Consider the following 22,827-nt stretch of genomic DNA (forward strand, 5'->3'; position numbering starts at 1 on the left):
GACTTTACACATTGGAAATGCGTGCAATAGATACGCTAAAGTCCGGTTTTGCGTGCCTATGACATACGCCAACTATTCCCATTGAGTTCTGAGTCCGAGTTTTGCGTGCATATGAGACGCAAATGAATACGGTCGGGTCTGAGACCGGAAGCTGTGTGGTCCATAAAAACATGTTATTACTCAATATCAAGCCACGATTATTGTTTTTATTTTAAATCGTATAATGTCGGACTTTCTTTGCCGTCCGTGAGGAAAATAAATGGCTCAGAGCCTCAGAATACTGAAATCTGTATTTTTTAAAATCTTTTTTTACTTCGAATTTGTTATCCTTTTCTAAATAACACACTGTTATTTACTCAACAATAACACACAATTATCCTTGTTTTTATTTATTCGTTTAATTCTTTAATATTGGGCCGTCCGTCAGGAACTGATTTTCAAAATAAAGTCACCGGAAACAGACGTAGGCCTATAAGGGACATTTTGAGCATCATTCGCATCATTGTGATACAGTACACACCATGCGTAGTACGTAGTTTATACATCTCTCTTGTACGGCCACTCCTCGAGTATGGGAATGTCGCTTGGTCCCCCATGTACAAAAAGGATGCTGAGCTCATCGAGAAAATACAGAGAAGGGCAACGAAGCTGGTTCCAGAACTAAAGGACCTACCATATCAAGAACGACTGCAAAGTCTTAAGATCCCGAGTATGTATTATAGAAGGGCGAGGGGAGATATGATCGAAGTTTTCAAATATCTCCATCTACATCTACAAAATATCATGCCGGGATTATAACACCAGGACTCGTGGGCACTGCCTCAAGTTGAAGAAACAATACTCAAGTCTGGCTATCTGCCGCAACTTTTTCAGCCTGCGTGTGGTTGACTTGTGGAATGATCTGCCAGAAAGCGTTGTCACATCCAAGACGGTTAACTGTCTCAAATCCCGCCTCGACCACTACTGGTCAAACATCACCTTCACTTTGGACTATGTGACTGTTGCCAGCATCCATAGTAAATAAAGAACAGTGATCTACTTATTTATTTATTAGCGACTAAAAGGCCTTAGGCCTATTACAGCCGTATCCTATTGATTGATATACACACCAGATACACACCCACTGAACTGATTACCCAAGATCCTCAGCTATGGTTCAAGCTCGGTGATTGGATGTTGTAGCCGCAATGCACGCTGGGATATGGTGTTTCCCACGTAGCACGTTTCGTTAAAGGTCCACAGCGTCACCAGAAAGCAGCATTATATGCTCCTACTGGTAGCGATTCACCATTAAACAAAAGAAGAAGAAGAAGAAGAAGAAGAAGAAGAAGAAGAAGAAGAAGAAGAAGAAGAAGAAGAACTAGAAGGAAGCAACATTGACCCGAACGCGAACTTCCTTGAGGTAAACCCGTTTTCTGTAATGTAATAAAGACATTTACAGTGTTTTTTAAATGATTTCAGCTTTTGCATCACTTTACACAGCACCATGTGTCGACATACAAGCTTATGCGTGCAAATTATTTGCTAGTTAAACCGTAAACTGCTCAGTTAGCATCATTGATGTTAGCCTTAGCTTACTTCTGTCGTTTTACGGAGCTGTTACAGTTTAAAGTCAATCGATAGTAACATAGTTGATCATGTTATGACATGGTTCTTCAGTTTTTTGACTTAGCCTGTGACAGCACCACACACGAACAGACTTTGTTAGTGTTATTCAGTAATGGTAGCCGACTGAACCCGCTTTAAGCGCATTTGTAAACCTGATTTAATCCCAAATGAGTTGCGATTTACTTCTTATAAATCATGTTTGCGGAAAAGGCATGTTAATGCATACATCTGTAAGTCTTATATGTCACTTGGTATCCCTGTTTAAGGTGATTATCGTACATAATACTGAATCCAGATCAGTATTTCGGGTTTTAAAGCTTACATTCACTCTATTGATATTTGTCCCGTTGATGTTTAAACGGATATTACTAGCCGCTAGCCGATACATGATCCAGTCCACATAAACTGTGAGTTTAGGAGTAGGCCTATGTGGATATGTAATTTATAATTTAAATCATATGTACATGTCATGCTTTTAAACTAAACGAATAGATGTATAGATAGATACTTTATTCATCCCAAATTGGGAAATTATTTCGTTGCAGCCGCAGTGTTATTGGGCATTACAAATTAATAAAAAATATGTAGGAGGAATATAAAATACAATACAAATAATTAGCATAAACATCAAATATATTCATATCAACAGTAGCTCAAAAGAGTATCTGAATAATACAAATGTAAAAAAAATTGTATTACTCTATAATAAAAATCGAAAAGAAAATGATGAATAAAACTGAATAGAATGAATATTTACTTCAGGAACATAAGAGCAATTTAATATTAAGTACTAGTTTGACTACAGTAGAGTCTCTATCTCAAAACACATGCATTATATCACGCAATAACAGATACATTTTATGAACAAACATGATTTGAGGTTTATGATGATAGCTAATAGAAAACATCTTATCATGCCAAAAAAAGATTACACAATACGTACTGACTATTACCAGAAATTGAAAGTTACTTTATGATATTACACTGGAATTTCTGAATTTTAAAGTGCTACTAATTTAACTTTGATATCACACTTAACATTATTTTTGAAGTTTAATACAATTAACATCATTTGGATTATATCATTTTACTTTAGTAATCATACACGGTTGTATGGAAGAATTGTTGTTTTGTTTTGTGTCATGTCAATAACTATATGTGATGTTTTTGTTTTGTTCATAATGTAGCAACGATGCCAGGTGGATCCACAAAAAGACAGTGCCCCCATTGTTTAGAAAAATCAAACTGTGCAAATCATAGATGCACAAAGGTATAATACAACTATCTATATATGTCTACTAAAGTATTCATAATACAGTCTATTATACTGTCTCTCGGACAAAGCCATTTTGCATACATAAATGGCAGTTAGTTTTGCCTATAAATATCTCAGTATTTTCTGCAAAACCCAATACTGTCAAGATCTGTCTGTGTTGTGTTTTGTCTTGTCTTTTTCTGTCTTTGGTTTCCTGTTTTGTTTTGAAAAGTGTTCACCTCCTGTTTTGCCTGTTGCCTTCTGTCTGTTTTCCCTCCCTGATTACCCGATTGTGGAACTGGATCTTACAGCCATGTTTCCGGCTCCAGAACTGGCCCATGCAGCCATGATTCCGGCTCAAGTACCGGGCCCAGAAGCCATGGTTCCGGACCCAGTTCCAGCCATGGTTCCGGCTCAAGTACCAGGCCCAGCAGTCATGGTCCCGACTCCGGCTCCTCGTTACCTGTTGACTCATCGGCCGACGCCAGATCCCCGAGTCCTGTCGGCATACCGGCCGACTCCAGCACCTCGTCTCCTGCTGGCTCTCCAGCGAACACCAGCTCCCCGAGTCCTGTCGGCGTACCGACCGACACAAGTTCCCTCTCAAGTCCCCTCTCGAGTCTCCTCTCGAGTTCCCTCTCAAGTCACCTCTCAAGTCCCCTCTCAAGTTCCTACCCGAGTCCCCTCTCAAGTTTCCTCTCAAGTCCCCTCTCGAGTCCCCTCTCGAGGCCCCTCTCAAGTTCCTTCTCAAGTTCCCTCTCGAGTCTCCTCTCGAGTCTCCTCTCGAGTTCCCTCTCAAGTTCCCTCTCAAGTTCCCTCTCGAGTCTCCTCTCGAGTTCCCTCTCAAGTCTCCTCTCCAGTTCCTTCTCAAGTCCCCTCTCGAGTATCCTCTCCAGTTCCCTCTCAAGCCCTCTCTCTCTCGAGTCCCCTCTCGAGTTCCCTATCGGGTCCCCTCTCAAGTCACCTCTCGAGTCTCCGTTCAAGTTCCCTCTCGAGATCCCTTTCAAGTCACCTCTCAAGTCAACTCTCAAGTTTCCTCTCGAGTTCCCTCTCAAGCCCTCTCTCGAGTTCCCACTCAAGTCCCTACCCCTGTACCGTTGGAGGTTCCGCTGGGGGTCCTGCCAACCCTTTGTCCTGTCCCGTTGGGGGTCCCGCCGACTACTCTCCTGCCGGGGGTCCTGCCAACCCTATGTCCTGTCCCGTTGGGGGTCCCGCCGACTACTCTTCTGCCGGTAGTCCTGCCAACCCTATGTCCTGTCCCGTCGGGGGTCCCGCCGACTACTCTCCTGCCGGGGGTCCTGCCAACCCTATGTCCTGTCCCGTTGGGGGTCCCGCCGACTACTCTTCTGCCGGGGGTCCTGCCAACCCTATGTCCTGTGCCGTTGGAGGCCCTGCCGACTACTCTCCTGCCGGGGGTCCTGCCAACCCTAAGTCCTGTGCCGTTGGAGGTCCCGCAGACTGCTCTTCTGCCGGGGGTCCTGCCAACCCTATGTCCTGTACCATTGGAGGTTCCGCTGGGGGTCCTGCCAACCCTTTGTCCTGTCCCGTTGGGGGTCCCGCCGACTACTCTCCTGCCGGGGGTCCTGCCAACCCTATGTCCTGTCCCGTTGGAGGCCCCGCCGACTACTCTCCTGCCGGGGGTCCAGCCAACCCTGTGTCCTGTCCCGTTGGAGGCCCCGCCGACTACTCTTCTGCTGGAGGTCCTGCCAACCCTATGTCCTGTCCCCTTGGGGGTCCCGCCGACTACTCTCCTGCCGGGGGTCCTGCCAACCCTATGTCCTGTCCCGTTGGAGGCCCCGCCGACTACTCTCCTGCCGGGGGTCCAGCCAACCCTGTGTCCTGTCCCGTTGGAGGCCCCGCCGACTACTCTTCTGCTGGAGGTCCTGCCAATCCCTTGTCTGGTTCCGTTGGAGGTCCCGACGACTACTCTCCTGCCGGGGGTCGTGCCAACCCTAAGTCCTGTGCCGTTGGAGGTCCCGCGGACTGCTCTTCTGCCGGGGGTCCTGCCAACCCTATGTCCTGTACCATTGGAATGACACCACTTTACCAGTGTTGCAAAATAATGGACAAAGGCATGCTAACTCAAAGCTAGTTAGCAGCTACAAGGATTCCAATGAACAGGAGGGCTGTGTACCGGGTAATAAATCTACAGGTAATAAATCTACAAGTGGTAGTCCTCCCTAGAACTCTCTGGGTGCAAGGCCAAAGAGTAAATCATTTCCATGGGATTTGGGAGGACGAATAACAGGCAGAGCCCAGCACTCTGAAATCTGTGATGCGACCGGCTGGCCTGCATTGTTATCACCCAGGAAGAACGCCTCTTTAACCCCTGTTCCTACTAGGAAACAGCCGTGGACAGCTGCTAAAGGTAGAATTACAAACAATCCTCCTAAACCACCGAGTGTGCCAATCCAGAACAGATACGCTCCACTGACCCAGAACCGGAGATCTCTTTCTGATGACCTGGATAACCTGTCCTCTTCACACAGCAGGGTAAGGACCAATAGCTACTCCAAAAGTAAAAGGCTAGAGGGAAAGCTAACGACTGGGCCTGAAACTCTGATTGTGGGTGACTCTGCTGTAAGAGATTTAAAAGGTCTGTGTAGTAAGAACAACACCAAAGTACTCTGTTTCCCCAAGGATAAGGTCTCTGACTTGGCTGAGAAGATCCTGCATATTGGGGCAGAACATCCGACTGTGAAGAATGTGGTACTACATATTGGAACAAATGATGTTGTGAAACAAGAGTCAGAAGTGCTGAAAAAAGACTTTAATTGTCTGATCGAAACTGCCAGCTCTCTAAATGCAGAGGTGTTCATCAGTGGCCCTCTACCGCCAGTCAGAAGAGGAGTGGAGAGATTCAGCAGATTGTTTGCACTGAACACCTGGCTTTCAACTGTCTGTACTGACCATTCTGTGCATTTTATTGACAATTTTAAATTTTTCTGGGATCGCAGACATCTTTATAAGGCAAATGGAGTTTGCCTGAACAAGTCAGGAGTGAAATTATTTATCTCTAACGTATTCAACTGCCTGCGTCATCAATCTGTTCCCTCTGCCAAGGACAAGCAACAAGAGGAATCAAAACAAGAGAGACACAACACATCGCTCAGAAAACCTTGAAAATCTATCACTGAGGAATGTCTTGATTATGGGAGACAAATGGAGGAGTCTCCACCGCCCTTCACCCCCCCTATCACCTCTGAGGATACTCTTCCTTCACCCCACAGCTCTCTCTACTCTCCGTTCACCCTTTCACCCTCGCCCACCCTCCTGGAGATCACTGAGCACACGTAGGAGATACAGAGGGTTGGCACCGATTCTTTCCTGGAGTTCAAAGACCAAACTAAGGCGATACGCAGGGCTGGCAGCATGTCCTTTACCTCCGCTCCTCAATGACGGCCATCAAAATCACCGCAGAGACGCGCACCATCTCCCCCGTCTTCATCACCGCGCCTACGTCAACCACCTCCTCCCCCTGGACGTGCACCAACACCCCCGTCACCATGCTTACCACAATCATCCGGACCAAAACATCCTCCCCCCTTCAAGACTGCTGTCTCCAAAGCCTGATAAGGATGTGTGTGTAAAAAACGCAAACACTGACTGGGTCCAGGCTCAAGGGCGTATGGTACTCAACTCTTTCCAGGACATGCCGGGGCCCTGCCTGCCTGTAGCTTTGCCGATATCTGTGTTGATAGGTAATAGATTAAGAGCGGTGAATCATCTTAGACACAGGAAGCGCTCAAACGTTTGTGTGAGTTTATCAAATTTAGCAGTGATTCCATGTCAGCCACAGCTTGTCACAAAAAACATGACTGATAGTGTGTTCAACAAACTTAAACTAGCTTTATTAAATGTCAGGTCTTTGGCAGGAAAAACGTTTTTAATCAATGATTTTATCACTGAGCACAATCTCGATCTTATGTTTTTAACGGAAACATGGATTGAACAAAATAACAGTGCAGCTGTTCTTATCGAATCAACCCCTCCCAACTTTAGTTTTATGAGTCAGGAAAGAATGCATAAGAAAGGGGGTGGAGTTGCTATTCTGTTCAATGATTCCCTTCAATTATTTTGTCGCTGCTTTTAATTGAACTATTCATATCTTAAACTGCACTGTAACTTTTATCCATGTACTTTTTCTTGTAATGTTTAATTGAACTATTCATATTTTAGACTGCACTGTAACTTTTATCCATGTATTTTTCCTTAAAGGAATGGTATGCTCATGACACTCATTTTTTTAAAATTATCATCCGATAAAACAGACCAGTCTCTGCCAGTCTCTCTCTTTTTTTTTTTAATCCGATGACATTATCAGTGATTTTAAACTGATTATATACCGAAATAACATCAACACTGTGGGCGCCGCCATTTTCCGGACGTAACGTAATCCATGCGTTTGGTTTTCGAAGACACGTTGATCTCCATGTTATTTACTGTAGTTTCTCTATTCAAATATGCCTCACTGTATCGCGAAATATTGCCATAATTCGGATAGGAACAATCCACAATCCATCTGTTGCCAAAAGGTAAGCATAAGAAGTACATTCAGAGGCAGTGGCTAGCGAAATGTGGCCGGCCCGAACCGAGAGATTTACAGGCTCATGTATGCAGCGAACATTTCACATTTCCGGACGACTACTCTGAGAGTATGATCAAACATAACATGGGATTTAAAGAACAACCATTACTCAATGGAGATGCAGTACCATCGGTCTTTCTGGTGTCATCACCGACCAGGACACCAGTTCGGCCAGTTGAGAAATCGCCCTCTGCAAGTGTGAAGCGACGGAGGAGCAGAAGTAGTGCTCGGAGTAAGAATAAGGTATGTTATAGCGCATTTCCATTGCAGCGGCTAGCCCCGTTTTAACGTCCTTTAGCGTCCAGGCCAGGACAGTTTTTGGTGGCCTTTCCATATAGCGTAGTACCGGCTAGTGTGTATTTTACCCCAGTTTTTTCCGGCCCCATAAAATCGTGATTCTATGGCCAGGGACAACGAAGCTGAGTATGCTAAACTAGAGAGGGAATCGCTAGCAAGGGTGGTACTACATGCATACATATAGTATCTTATATCATCTTCCCATTATACACACATGCATTTCCAAACATTTGGACTACCTATGTTGCAAATGTATTATCTTTTCAATTTACACACGGCATCTATTGCACGTCTGTCCGTCCTGGGAGAGGGATCCCTCCTCTGTTGCTCTCCCTGAGGTTTCTCCCATGTTCCCTTTAAACTGTGGGTTTTCTTCGGAAGTTTTTCCTTGTACGATGAGGGTCTAAGGACAGAGGGTGTCGTATTGTCATACTGATATGTATGGCTGAATTCCCCCATCCAATCTCTTCACATTGGTCAAAACTTGTTCCTCTGCTGACGAGTCCGAACTGAAATACTCCACCATATTTCCGTGTGTTGACAAAGTGAACGCATGGATGACGTCACGACCATCACGTGACTACTGAAAATGGCAAACATGGCGGCGGCCAGACGGAATATACAGGTCTTGATAAAAAAGAGCTATAAAATCATTATTTACCGGGGAATATCGCTGATTTCTTCAGGGTATGGTTTAAACATAACGTTTCACTAAATACTGAAGTTTTGATTAATTATCTAATGAGTGGACCATTCCTTTAATGTTTATTTTATTAGCTTTTCTTTTTTAATGCTTAATGTCTTTCATTTTTTTTGTAAAGCACTTTGAATTGCCTTGCATTGAAAAGTGCTATATAAATAAACTTGCCTTGCCTTGCCTTGCCTTCAATGCAGGAAGACATCTTATGGGAACTTTGCTTCTTTTGAATATGTGGCCCTTCAGCTGAAATGCTCCTCTCGAGCTCTGTTGCTAAACATCTATAGACCACCCAAATACTGTGCAAGCTTTGTTGATGACTTTACTCAACTGCTGCTGTCTATAGTGTGTATTGACTTTGACCGTCTAGTCATTGTTGGTGATTTTAACATCCATGTAGACAACCCCCAGGACAGAGGGGCTAAAGAACTGTTTTGTGTTCTTGATAGCTATGGACTGACTCAGCATGTGACGGAGCCCACGCACAATAAGGGGCACACTCTGGACTTATTAAGGTTGTGGTGACTGATGTTGCACTCTCTGATCATTCCTGTGTGTTCTTTGAGAGCTCTATTTCTGTTCACAAAAATGTTCAAAAAGAGGTAACCACAAAGCGATATTTAACTGAATATACTAGGGAAATGTTTACTCAGAATTTTTCTTCCACACTTGCCCCTGCTAACATCTCAGTAAATGAGCTAGTGGATCTTTTTAATTGAAAAATTAAAAATGTTATAGATGCCATTGCTCCAACTAAGGTAAAGGAAATGTCTGGCAAGAAAATATCTCCATGGAGAAAAGCCATGACCGTGAGAGCAGAAAAAAGAGTGTCAAAAAGCTGAACGCAGGTGGCGAAAAACAAATCTCCAGGTTCATTTTGAAATCTATAAAGAGAGACTTGGCCTTTATAATTTGGAATTGAAAATTGCACGACAGTCTTTCTTCTCTGACATCATTGCCAAAAACAAAAACAACGCACGTGCCTTGTTTGCTACCGTCGACAGACTAACTAACCCCCCAGTGTCAGTAGCCTCTGAATTTCTATCCAACAAGGCGTGCAATGATTTTGCCTCCTTCTTCACTGACAACATTCAGAAAATCAGACAGCAGTCAGTGCCTCTGGATCAGGAACAGCAAATGTGTTGTCCCTGTGTCCACCTAATATCAATTCAGACACCATGACACAATTCCATCAGATTAATGATAAAAACCTAGAGGACATTATTCAACTTCTGAAATCCTCCTCCTCCTTGATATTATTCCAACAGGGTTTTTCAAAAATGTCTTTCCTTGAATGCCCTCAGATCTACTTCATATAGTAAACAAGTCTCTACACTCAGGTGTTTTTCCACAGGCCCTGAAAACTGCAGTCATTAAACCGCTCTTAAAAAAGAATAATCTAGATGCTTCAGTAATGAACAATTACAGGCCCATATCAAACCTCCCATTTCTAGGTAAAATCATTGAAAAAGTAGTTTTTCAACAGTTGAGTAATTTCTTGCATTTAAATAACTGTTTGGATGTGTTCCAGTCAGGCTTTCGTCCAATCCACAGCACTGAGACTGCTCTTGTAAAGGTCTTCAATGACATCCACTTAAACACAGACAGTGGCAGAACTTCAGTGTTAATATTATTAGATCTCAGTGCTGCGTTTGACACTGTTGACCACAACATATTACTAGACCGACTGGAAAACCGGGTGGGATTTTCATCAACAGTTCTAAATTGGTTTGAATCCTACTTAAAGGACAGAAACAACTTTTTTTCTATAGGTAAATACAAATCTGAGTTGACAAATATGACATGTGGGGTTCCTCAAGGCTCCATCTTGGGGCCTCTTCTCTTTAACATCTACATGCTACCACTGGCTCAGATAATGAAAAACAACTAAATAAGTTACCATAGCTATGCGGATGACACCACATTTACATAACCATTTCACCAGGAGACTATTCTCCAGTTCACAGAAGTTATTCTGACTTTATTTAATATATGTTATTGGTCTTGGTCAAAAAGTAAAATATGAAACAGAAACATGTAAAGATTATTGACTTGATTTACTTTACTGCATGTAAAAGCCAGAGGTCATTAAGAAATGAAGTAGATCTAAAATTGGTTCTAATACTTTTTTCAGATATTGTTACTAACCTGGCGATAGGTGATAGGAGATTGATGGGTCTTTGTGTCTAATGTTTCCTACATTCAAAGACGGACTTGAAGCCTTGGATGTGATTCATGCTTTGGAGCAGCGTGCAAGTGTTTTCAGAGCTTTTATGTGCTCAAGTGTGCTAGAGCTGACTTCTGCCACATTGGAGGAAGTCTTTGAGGTTCAGCACAGCAGCGAAAAAGGAAGCTCAAGGCGCCATGAGGAAACCAGGGTGCTGGAATTTTGGAGAGACTATCTCCTTGAAAAAGAAGGTTTATTTGAGTTCCAACATTGTTCACATCTTAAAATAATTAGCTATTAATGGCAGTTCTATCAATCTTGATATTTAAAAAAAAAAAAAAAAAAACGTAATACTACTTTTTCTTCTCAGAAAAACGAACAGGACTCCTCCTCAGTGACATCCTGATGTTCTCAACAGAATTAAACACCCTGCCACCGCCTGGAATCCAGCCGAGACCCTAATTGGTTTTTCACCGGACATCTTGCTTTCCAATCGGCAGAACCTGCTCAAACACAATAGAAATACCAATGTCAAGCACCTACGAACAGTTTGAAAGCAACATGGACTTTGGAATCCAAAATTCGCCTGGTTTCGGACTTTATTGAAAGCTGGGCTTACAATTTACAAATTAGCCATGTTCTTCATAGTTATATAGTTCGCAACACAAGACTCCCAGGTCAAGGGTTGCATTAGACCACTCGTTCTTTGAAGGTTTTCAAAGTGTTCCTGGAAGTGGTCGTGTCCACATGGACTGTTGGTCGAGTCCAGAACAAACTGGCCCAAGTCGTCTTGTGGGACTGGGAACCCACAGTCAGTTCCACCGTACCTGGATGTGCAATATGTTCAACAGTACAGTGCAATATGTTCAACAGTACAAGAAGGATGGCCTAACTGCCTGTCAGCCTTCCATCGGGGCACAAACTTATCTCGTGCCCTCATTGGTCATGTGCGCGTTCGTGTGTGTTGGAGGAGGGGCTCTGTAAGGAAGTGACAGATTTTGTGTATTTTCAAATTCTAGCGATCTCGAGCCGGTTTCTCAAACTTACCTACCCCACCTTTAATAGTAGACATTATTTGAGTAATAACTGACTGACTGAGGTGAACAGATTATGACACAATCTTAATTTATAGTGAAAAATGTACTTTGGGGCAACTGATCTTTCTTAGAATTTTAGGCAGTTACTAAAAATAAATCTGAACAAAATTGAGAAATATGTTTAATTGATAGAAACAAACCTGTGTGGCAGGTTGTACATGACATCTGGTTTCCCGGATGGACAACGAGACTGGTTTACAGGTCTGATAATATGCGTGTTCCACTTTTCCCTGCATTCGTCAAGGTCCCTCGGTAGCACACCCATGAAGACAAACCGCACTAGGCATGTGTGCGCATGACTGCCACTGAAGTGATGTTTTTCTCTCAGGTCATTCATGAGATCCATCCAAAATTGAGACCTGGAGAAACAGATTCAAATGAGAGCTGTTTTTTTTATACATTGATGATTTGCATGTAAAGGGATTCAAAATAAATATAACAAATAACAGTAAACCTGTGGTATCAAATAGTCATATTAATAAGAACTGTATTAAGGAACAGAGATAAAGGGGTAATCTGTGTTTTAACTGATGATTCCGATCAATTAAATTAAAAGGAAATCAGCAACCACACTAGGCATACCATGTTTTGGCTGTGCCTGTGGTGCAGAGTTTAGTTGTAAAACAATTATTGTAGGAGATCGGAACAAATACACTGAAAATATAATTACATTACTTTTTATAGATATACTATGTTCACTGTCAAGGATGTAAAAGAAAGAAGCACCACACCTCTGTTTTCTGAAGTACGACCACCAGCTTTCAATTCTTTGATTTGCTGTTGAAGAGCCATATGTGTGACTGGCAGCCCCAGCCACATGGTCAGTGTGTCTCGATCTTAAAGCACACTGGATGGCTGCCATTTTGCCGTTTTCAGTGCCGCAGTCTGTACGCAGCCTCATAGGTATGACTCCATGCTCTGTGACACAACGTATGTCATTTTGAGCAATGACCCCAGGGTCATTGTTTGTTGCTCCACACTTCAACCACAATACTTTTCTGGAGTAGCCATCAATACATCCGCTGATGGCCAAACCATAGGGCTTTAGCTTATCATAGCCATCAACATGCCAGACGTGGTTGGGTCCTTCAGAGCTGTATGTTCTTCGTACAAATCGTCTATTACTGCGAAGTTGAACTCCAGAGGGGTCAAGCTCTCTCATCAAGTTCATGACCTCATCCCTTTCTACAGTAAGGGAGTGCTTTTGCCGCAATGTCTGACACATCGAGCGGAAACCGTAATGCTGGCCAGGTCCATTGAGCTCCTCTTGAATGGCAGCACGAACATTAGCCAGAGGGGAGTGTTTTTTTTTCCTTGATAATGAAAGACTTTTTAATTTACTCTTTAAAGTACGCAGAATCATTTTTACATTGTGGGTAGTTTCCAGAAAATCCCAAATTTCATCGTAGCTGAAGCCATCATAAAAGTATTTCCGAATGAGGTCCTCTTCTGGGGGCTCTTCTGTGGGGCTGTCAGATGCTGATTGTAAAAAAAAAAAACACAAGGAGAAAAAGAAGAAAACATGTCATGGCTCACTGTCTCAAAATCTGATTCTAAATGTATAATATAAGCTGTTTTGTGTATTTAATCATGCGTTGGTCTACAATTTAATGATGGCTTCTACATATTTCACATAAACAGCCAATGAGAAAACGTGTCCTTCATGCTGAGAACTAGTGTGTGCGTCTGCCATTAGTGTTCTAAACAGAGCAGTGTGTTGAATCCTTTTTTCTTGCATTTGAAACAGATACAATAACAAAAGTGAACTTACTGTTGTGTTCGACTTCTGCCACAGACTGTACATGTTGCCTCAGGAGCCACAGAGCACTTGAACTGTCCCCAGATGCTGGCCACAGAAAGGACACAACATGGCGGCCTGAAAAGACATACATTGATTAGTGAATCCATTTCATCAAGTCAATCAAAAACACAGTCTAAATAGTGGTTAGCTAAATAAATAGAAAGATACATCATGTTCATGTTGAATCTGTGTTCTCTCTCTCTCTCTCTCTCTCTCTCTCTCTCTCTCTCTCTCTCTCTCTCTCTCTCTCTCTCTCTCTCTCTCTCTCTCTCTCTCTCTCCTTGAGCATGTCTAATGCACACTACTCTCCTGTCATGACTTTGTCCCTCTTCACATGTTGTCACTTCTCTTTCTCTCTCAATTCAATTCAATAGCTTTATTAGCATGACCATAGTTACAGGCAATTGCTAAAGCTCTGTATAGTTGCAACATCTATACACAAATACATACATATAAATAGGGTGACCATATTTTGATTTCCAAAAAAGAGGACATGCTGCCCCCAGCCTCGAGATACTTGATGATACTCAACGTTTATTCAAAGATGCCTTATTGTTTTAAAGTATGCCTCCTCTGTATGGATATAAAATTATTATTTATATTATTTTACTGTATATAACACAATAATATCTCTCTATAACCAAAGACACACCAAACCAAGGTTACTCAACAATCAACATGCTTTATTATGCCTAGAACTATCTGACAAATCTCAAATGCACAAGAATAACTTAAACATCAACCTGTAATAAAATAATAGCTCTCTTTTCAAGTCTTACTGGACAAAAATAAATAACAAAATATATGAAATAGTAGAAAATAGAAAATCCAGCTTTAACAAATAATCTCTTTGTATCTTGTCAATGTAAACAATAAAACAGTAACCTCACAAAGATACTAATCCAATTATTTTAAAAGTGCACTATGCAGTTTTGGATTTCACATTTGCATAATTGCCATTAGTGAACATAACATAACATTTGATTACCTAAATCAAACCAAACACATTTTGAGGCACCATGAACCAAATATAAGCCTACTTTAAATGTTTGTAAACACAATTCCAGGCCCCTTCATTGTAAACAACCACAGTGAAACGACAACTTTTCACATATTTCTAGCTTCTAGCTAACAGTTTTCTAGGGTCCCAATTTAAAATTAAAAGTTTAAAGGAGACCTATCATGCTATATTTAAATGATATAGTGTATGACCATACCTATATAAAGTATATTTATACATTTTATTTTTCAAAATACCAAACAGATCATTTTTTAGACATGCCTCGTTTCGCTCATTTTCGCTTTATTCCAAGCCCGTCTTTGAAAATTCTGAGCAGCAGCTGACCACGCCCCCCTGCAGAAGAGCAGGCATGAGCCGACGAGAGTCACGTTACCATGCTTGCTGTGATTACGAGTGTGGAATAAACATGTCATCTCAGAGCAATGCATGTGTTCAAGCATACTATCAATTTGATCCAGAAACTGACCCTGAAGCAGCGGAGGTTTTGGTGGAGGTGCAAACATCTCGGTTGCAGCAGGACGTTTCTGAATGGTTAGCTGACAAGCTGTTGTCCCTATTTATTTTACTCTGTTACGATGCTTGCTCCTTATTCCCTTCATATTTTGGCTAATTAGCAAGAATGCAATGTGTACAGTTTGTAACGCAAAAACAGCGATATATATATATATATTTATAAAGGGAGACATTCATATTTTCAGCATATATACAATGGCCTCATTGCGTTTAATAGTTTACAGTCCTTTTCTTCCAACATCCTGCAACAACCATTGGAAAGTTGAATAACTTAGGATGATAAAAAGTATAACTCCAACAACACCTCAGTTGTCAGCAATGTGTGTAGTTTAATGTGTTTTTAAAAGCTCAGTTATTGACTTCTTTGTGCAAATTGCGCCACGATGCCTTCTGAACGGAGAATGTGTGCTGCATGGAGATACCACAGGTAACATTTTTGACAGCTTTACTAAGTTGTCTGTTTAAATACATTTTTCACATGTCATTCAATATATGTTTATCACAATGTGTCAAGACGGATGCAGTAACTTGAGGACTTGACAACCTGTATGGTGGACCATCCTGGATTGGAGCCTGTGGGCCTGAATGTGTTCTCCCTGCAGAATGCGTTGCATATTTACAGAGCTGAACATGGTGGACTACAGTTGAGGCAAATAGAGCAGTGAGTGGTTTGTTTGTTTGTTTGTTTGTTTGTTTGTTTGTTTGTTTTGACTGAAATTGTAAAACGAATGCTAATATTGTTCATGGAAATAAATACTGGTGTATATGGCTTTATGCAATCTTTTATTCTGTCATTGTACTATTATATACTACACAGCAATGGCATAACACACCCATGTGTACGACAAAAAGGTCCACACACACAACCTTATGCTTTTGAAATCAGAATATTCTTTACCCATCCAAACATGAATAATCACGACACATTTTGATATCAACTTGGAACTTTATTGTCAAAATCAACGGTTAAAAAAACCGATACAAAAAAACTAAATGTAGCCTACTTGTATTTTGTATAAATGACACAAAATATTTTTACAGAAGCTTTGTGAGCTGGTGCTGGGGCTTCCTTGGACGCAGGATCAGAGTGGTGATTCCGGCCTGCGTTGTCCTCAGGATACGCAGGGAGTTTCCTGATCCGTGAAATGTCGATGTTGGGTTCAGACAGCAGCCAAATTGAACCGTGTAGCATACCCGGCGATGACCTCCTCCCTGTCAGGTCGCTCATAATGGTGCAGGGTCCACAAAGACTTGGTCGAAGATGAGGTCCATCAAGTTGGCCACGTAGGGCTGTGCAATGGTAAAAAAAGCAAAACAAAAAATGTGGTTTAGATTAGTATATGCATGTAAAAAACTGAAACTTCTTTCAAATTTTTTTATATTTGTAAATAGTTGTATAATAAATATTTTAAACACTTACGGAATGTGGGGTCAGTCTTTACTGGTTTTGCTCTGCATTCTCCCTTCCTGGCCTTTTGGAACTGCAGTTAATTAGTAAGTATGTGAGGTGCTGGCCTGTAAAGAAGAACACATAGTTAGAACAAAATCATCTCAACTTAGTATTCAGGATGAGAAAATACTATTTGGATAAATATAGTCTGAAATCCCAAAAGATGGGGCTAAAACTCTCTATTTAGCAAAACTCTCTATTTAGCAAAGCTCTCTATTTAGCCTTTCCCAATATGAGTTAGTTTTGAACCGTAACGTGCATGCTGTGTTTCTGACTCAATGCAGGTGATGTGTTGGAGAGGGGCTGAGCTCAGTAGACTGACTGTAATGAGTGCTAGCTACTAATTAGCCTGTTGCTAGAGGTAAGGCCTCGTCAACAACAACAGACCAACGGGGCTTTAGCTCAGTTTTACTCGTGGTGTGTGTCCCCCCTCGCATACATACACAGTGTTGTATCCTAACACACCCCCATTTATATTCATGTGCGCAAACAAGTAAACACACAAAAGCTTTTACATATAACGCTGCAAAACACGGCATGTCTCATTAGCGTAGCGTAGCGTAGCTTAGCTTACAGATCGATGATATCTGATCGTTCTTACAGACTACAATCACAAAAGCGTTTACATATAACGCTGGAAAAAACGGCACTTGCCTACAGAAGATTACGTTTGTTATTATAACTTACTCAATATGATTGTAGAGGATACAAAATACTAATAAATAGGAGAATAAATACTTGTGTTATCGCCTAGGGCGTGGCTTTACAGCCTTCACACAGATCGCCATTACGGCAGTATGTCTGAACATGTTAGCAAATGCCTGATAATTCAAATGACAAAGCAAAGACTGCGGAGCGTACAAAATAAAATGCTACAAAAATATATAAACACCTAACCGATTACTATTTGGGTTTGAGGCGACATTGATACGGCGATGCTACATGCTACAAGCTAGAGATAGCTTTATCAGGAAAAAAAACGCTAAATAAAAACTTACCGCTTCAAAATTGGATGTGTCCTCACTGGCCTGGTCCCGGATGGTTGGTATTGATCCCGGGTTTAGCATTAGTTTGGAGGCATATCCGTGTTGGACTTGAGAGAAGTTAATAAACATGTCCGTGGTAAAATGTTTGGAACACACAAACAGAAATCTTCCGTGGTCTTCTGGCACATGTCCCTTGTAAATGAAGTCTAGCCACAGATTCATTTCTTTTTCCACTGATGGCATTGCATGCAGTCCCCTGTCCAGAGTCTTGCAGCCAACAACAGCACAACGTTTAACTGGCTTAGACATCCTGGCAAGAGCAGGCAAAAACACAGATGTGACTGGGGTGTTGATTATTTAGCCTGCCGATAGCCTATATGCGAATGAGAGGTTTGGCAATGCACGTGGCCGTGGCTCATTCCCCTGATAGGTGGAGAGTTGACCAATAAGCGGAGCACTTCTTTGTGACGTAGAAAAGTATTGGAATGTGGATCCGTTTTTTTCAGATCCGTTGCAGCCCCTTTTTTAGAGATTTGGCGAAGGAGGAAAATAGAGAGGGTTGTGTTTTCTGACACTTGGTGAGTTCCCTGGAACACCGGGGACACATATTCATGTATAAAAGACGTACAAAGGTGCATTTTGCATGATAGGTCCCCTTTAAAGTTTCTCTCCCACAGCTACATAGCTTTCTCTCTCTGCATAGCTGCATACTTCAATCTTCTTCATCCTGCTTTTCTTCTTCATCCCCCTTGTCTGCCCATCGATATTTAGCTGTGGAGCTGATCTTTCCCAGCAGTTTTCGGTTGCTCAACAAATAAGCATGAAAGTCTTTGCAAGACATGTCTTTCAAATTGTATTGCACAAATAGAATCCTCTTCAGTGACTCAACAGACAGCTGGTTTCTCTCCTTGGTCCACTGGCTCTGCATCAGTGAGAAAACCCTCTCAACATTTGCATTGTGAGAGGAAAGTGCAAAGACAAACTGTGCAATCTTCAGTAGTTCTGAGTAACATGCAATGCTTTTGGCCTTCTCAAAATATTTGGTCCACTTCTGGTGCACCTGCAGGCCACTGAACTCCTCATCACGGTTGCACCTTTCTGTGAATCTCTTCAGATTGGTGACCTGGTCAAAACACTTGACATCATCCATCACCACCCCCTTCTCTCCTAGGAACTTGATGCAGGCCTCCACATCATTCCACTCTGGTGGCTCACTCAGATCCATCCACGTGAATGTGGAGAACTCTTCCATGGGAGTCATCCACTTCTCCAGATACTCCAGACATGTACTGTACAGGCCTTGCACATCAGCACAGAACTGGTCATATTCCTTACCAAGTCCATCACTACGCTTTTGTGCCAGTAGTCCCTTAACTTTAACGGACATGAAGTTGTTGCTCTTGCGTTCAAGAAGAATGGTGTGGATGCTGTTCATTATTTTCTTTACCTCCATAATGGAGTTCTTCTCCTTTCCCATGTCTTGAATGTGCGTGTGGAACGCAGACATGAGTGAGTGCATGTGCCAGAGGTAAATCTCTCTGAATTTGTTTTCAAAAAACTTCTTGATCACTATGGGTGGTTTTTGCTGAGACAGAAAGAATGCCTTTAAGGCTGGAAACATCTGTATCTTCCTCTCAATGCCTGGGAACAATGACAGCCACCTTGTCTTGCTGTGAGAAAGCATCCTTCTGTATTCAATGTCAACAACATCACATACTCCTTCAGGCTCTCAGTGCGCACAGTGTAAATGTGGAAGTACTGGTAGATTTTGAACATGATATTCTCGAGGTCAATATCTATTGTGTCTGCCCCATGATGAACACAATTATTCAATATGTGTGCTGGGCAACCCACACCGATCAGTGTGTTCTTCTGCAGCAACCTCTTCAAATTTGCAAACACATTCTTTCCCCCTTCATCACGTCGGATTCCTCCAAAGTTTGTGTTGCAATTGTCGCCAGTAAATGCAATGCATTTTTCAGACAAATTGTTTTTTGCCAATGTTTCAATGAGATATTGTGCAATGGTTTCTGCTGTCTCATTTGGTGTGTCTTTAACCTCGATTAATTTAGTTTGCATGCCACCCCTCTTCCAGTCAAAGTACTGGATTATGATTGGGAATATTTTCACTGCTCCGTGGTTACTCCCGTCTGTAGAAACACCACAGTACTGGATTTCTTTGAGTGCTTCATGTGCGACATCAATCGAGTGGGGCGCTATAACACCATTGACAATGGCTTCGGTTTTAGTGCGCGCACTACTGAATTTTTTGGCAGTGTCAGAGTCTGGAAATGCTTTTTTTAGCAAGGCACTTGTGCAATCCATAGATCTGTAGCTGTTGTGATGTTTCACAGTGTGAAATGCAAACGCACACTCCGCTGCATTTACAGCATCCTCTGTTTTGCCTGGTCTAACAAAGAAGTCTGTCAACTTTGCCGACAAACTCTCACCTTGCACAGCTTTCCGATGTTTGTCTGTGTCCATGTGCGCTTTAAGATCGCCTGCACCTTTATTGGACACACACGTATGTGCAAGCTTTGCACACGGTGCACTCCGCCTCCCATTTGTTCCGACCGGGTCGGTACATTTGGAATTTCTTCTGCAATTCATCTGTAAAAGTACATTTGCGCTTTGGCATTGTGAATGTGAGCTGCGGTCCGCTCTGTCCCCTTCCTCTGTTTGTGTGTCAGCGTAGTTGTAGAGCCGCCCACAAAGCTTCAGACTCAGGGATTACGTCACACACGCAACAGAGTACCGTAGTGTGCAATGCGCCAGTCAATTTAAGTACATGCAAACGGTCCGCGAATCCCGGACATTTTCATGAATTTATAAACCCCCCCCGGACGACCCGGACAGGGCGTGAAAAGAGGACATGTCCGGGCAAAAGAGGACGTTTGGTCACCCTACATATAAACAAACTGCTAAGAATTCAAATGTCCTTTTTCCGCGGTACTCACTATGGCCCGTGTTAATGACCTGCACTTGATCTGTCCTCTCTTTTAACAATGGTCTTCCCTCACTGTATCTTCTCTTCACGTGAAGCTCTCCTCCCTCAGCTGGTGTAGCAGTTAGGCACGCTAACGCTAGCTATATAAATATGACGCTCTACGTATCAAAACACAACTTACCTTCTTATATCTTTCTCCACTTAAATGAACTTTCTTTCCTCCCGATTTCCATCACTCTTGTTCGTTCTCTCTATTTTGTCAGAAATTCAACAATTAAATGTTGAGCTGTTCTCTGGGAGGTCTTACATTAATCCAAACATCTACCATTTTAAAATCCTGGGGGATGGAATGCAATGAAGTATTGAATTATAAATTAAAATAATTAATATTTAGTTTTTGTCCTCTCTTCTGTTTCAAAGGGCTGTAAAGAAGTGCTGGTCCATTGGCTGCCCTGCCCTGCATGGTAAGTTCAGATTTCTTGTTTAACTCAATTGTCAATACATTGACAGTTCGGCCTAATTAATAATGGAGTGTAATGGGTACACCTGTATGTTTGTATATCTTATGTATGCCATGTGATCTTTGTAGTGTATCTGTGACTCTGGTTGTTCTATATGTATACCTGTGTTTATGTGTATTCTCTCGACTGCCCAAGGCAAATCTCTCCCAAGGGAGACAATAAATCTCTATCTATCTAATTAAGAAGTCAGTTTTGCCATGAATTGGGAGTTATTTAAGTTCATGTAATAAGCACCTGCACCATTTTAAGTTCAGAAATCCGAGAAATCAGGGTTGCTTTGTAATTATAGACTAAGAGAACTTAAAGAGGACATAGTCTGTTCATTTCCAGGTTCATTAGTATTACGTTTTTCCTGCTTAAATGTTCAAAAAGCTCTTTATTGTTCTCATGCAGCACCTCTTTTCACCCTCTGTCTGAAACCAGAGCCAACCGCTTGGATACGTCCCGCCCCTTAGTCTATTACGTTTAATGTAGGAATTAGTTTCAGGCAGGTGTGTTGGAGAGAAACTCTGGGGGAACTTTTTATATTAAGCTTTTGCAGTCCCTTTACATTCACAATTACATAATCAACACACATTTATACTCTTCTCTCAAGGAGGAGAACTTTCCAAACATGAGGAGACATGCTCAGAAGATGTTGGTTCTCTTTGGCTCTACCTACATATGTGAACAAACATTTTCAATTATGAAGTTTCAAAAATCCAGATATAGATCCTCCCTCACTGATGATCATCTGTCAGCTGTGCTTCGCATCTCCACCTCAGACATTCAACCTGACTTCGATGCACTCGTTAAAGCCCAGCAGAGACTAGATTTCTCTCACTGAACAAGAAAAGAGAACTTAAAAACACCAAATGAGGTGGTTAGACTACAAATGTTGGCATTTAAAGGCACCAACTAGCAGTGAACTGGGACACTTTCTTTGGAAGCCATTTTTCTCAAAATCACAGTTCAGTGATGTTTAGTGACAGTTCAATATGATATATCTTGCTTAATATTTGGAGTACAAAGACAATATTGTGATGTCTTTAGAATGCTAAGAACCTCTTTCCAACAGTAAATGAAACTCAAAATATGTTTGAGTGAATGTGACTGAAAATGTTTACGAATATGAGTCACAAATGGTGAACAACGTTCATTTTGTTTACCATTGTTTTGGGAAATTCGATTTAATAAATGACATTTTTTTGTAAAGCAACCTCACTTTTTCATTGCTTAACTATAACATATACTCTTACCAGCTTGTCAAAACAATGCTATTTACTGCTTTTTATAAAGAAATACAATTAATATTATGTAGAATTGCCCTCCACAATATTTTCAGTTTCTCATGTGGCCCCATGGAAAAAATAATTGCCCACCCCTGTCCTAGATGGAGAAAAGAACCAACATCCCACGCTTTTTGAGACAAATATGCAACTGCATGTGTTAATAATTGCACGTTTTCACTACTCATATACAGTGTTGTGCTAGTTACTGAAAACCAGTAACTAGTTACCATTACTAGTTACTTCATTTCAAAAGTAACTCAGTTACTTTACTGATTACTTACAGCAAAAAGTAATGCGTTACTGTGAAAAGTAACATTTTAGTTACTTAAAAAAAGGGCTCCCATTATATGAATGCCCTTATAGCCTTCATTTCAGTACTGTTATTGCATTGGAGAATAATACAATCTGTTGATCAACTTGACATGTATTATATGCAATCTGGATAGCATCGATATTAGCTGGCTTTACATTTTTGTATATTCTTTCTCCAGGTAGTTGGAAAAAGTTTTCCGTTTCATATGCCGTGTGCCGCCCGGACATGCTATCGTGCTAACTAGCTCCCTGAAAGCGGGTGACTCCACTGTAGCAATAGCCTGCATGTGTTCTAC

The 22,827-nt window shown here is 41.7% G+C and overlaps 1 long non-coding RNA gene across 1 annotated transcript; it reads right to left on the bottom strand.

Moving 5' to 3' along the window:
• Window positions 1–11,369: 11,369 nt before the first annotated feature.
• LOC117462086 (uncharacterized) lies at window positions 11,370–12,524 on the bottom strand. The gene is made up of 3 exons (XR_004553797.2): window positions 12,441–12,524; window positions 11,850–12,068; window positions 11,370–11,439 (listed from the first exon to the last, which is right to left on the bottom strand). It is a non-coding gene; the product is annotated as an uncharacterized lncRNA (long non-coding RNA).
• Between the last annotated feature and the right edge of the window lie 10,303 nt (window positions 12,525–22,827).

This window comes from Pseudochaenichthys georgianus, chromosome 3 (genome assembly GCF_902827115.2).
Source record: "Pseudochaenichthys georgianus chromosome 3, fPseGeo1.2, whole genome shotgun sequence".
Lineage (NCBI taxonomy): Eukaryota > Metazoa > Chordata > Actinopteri > Perciformes > Channichthyidae > Pseudochaenichthys > Pseudochaenichthys georgianus.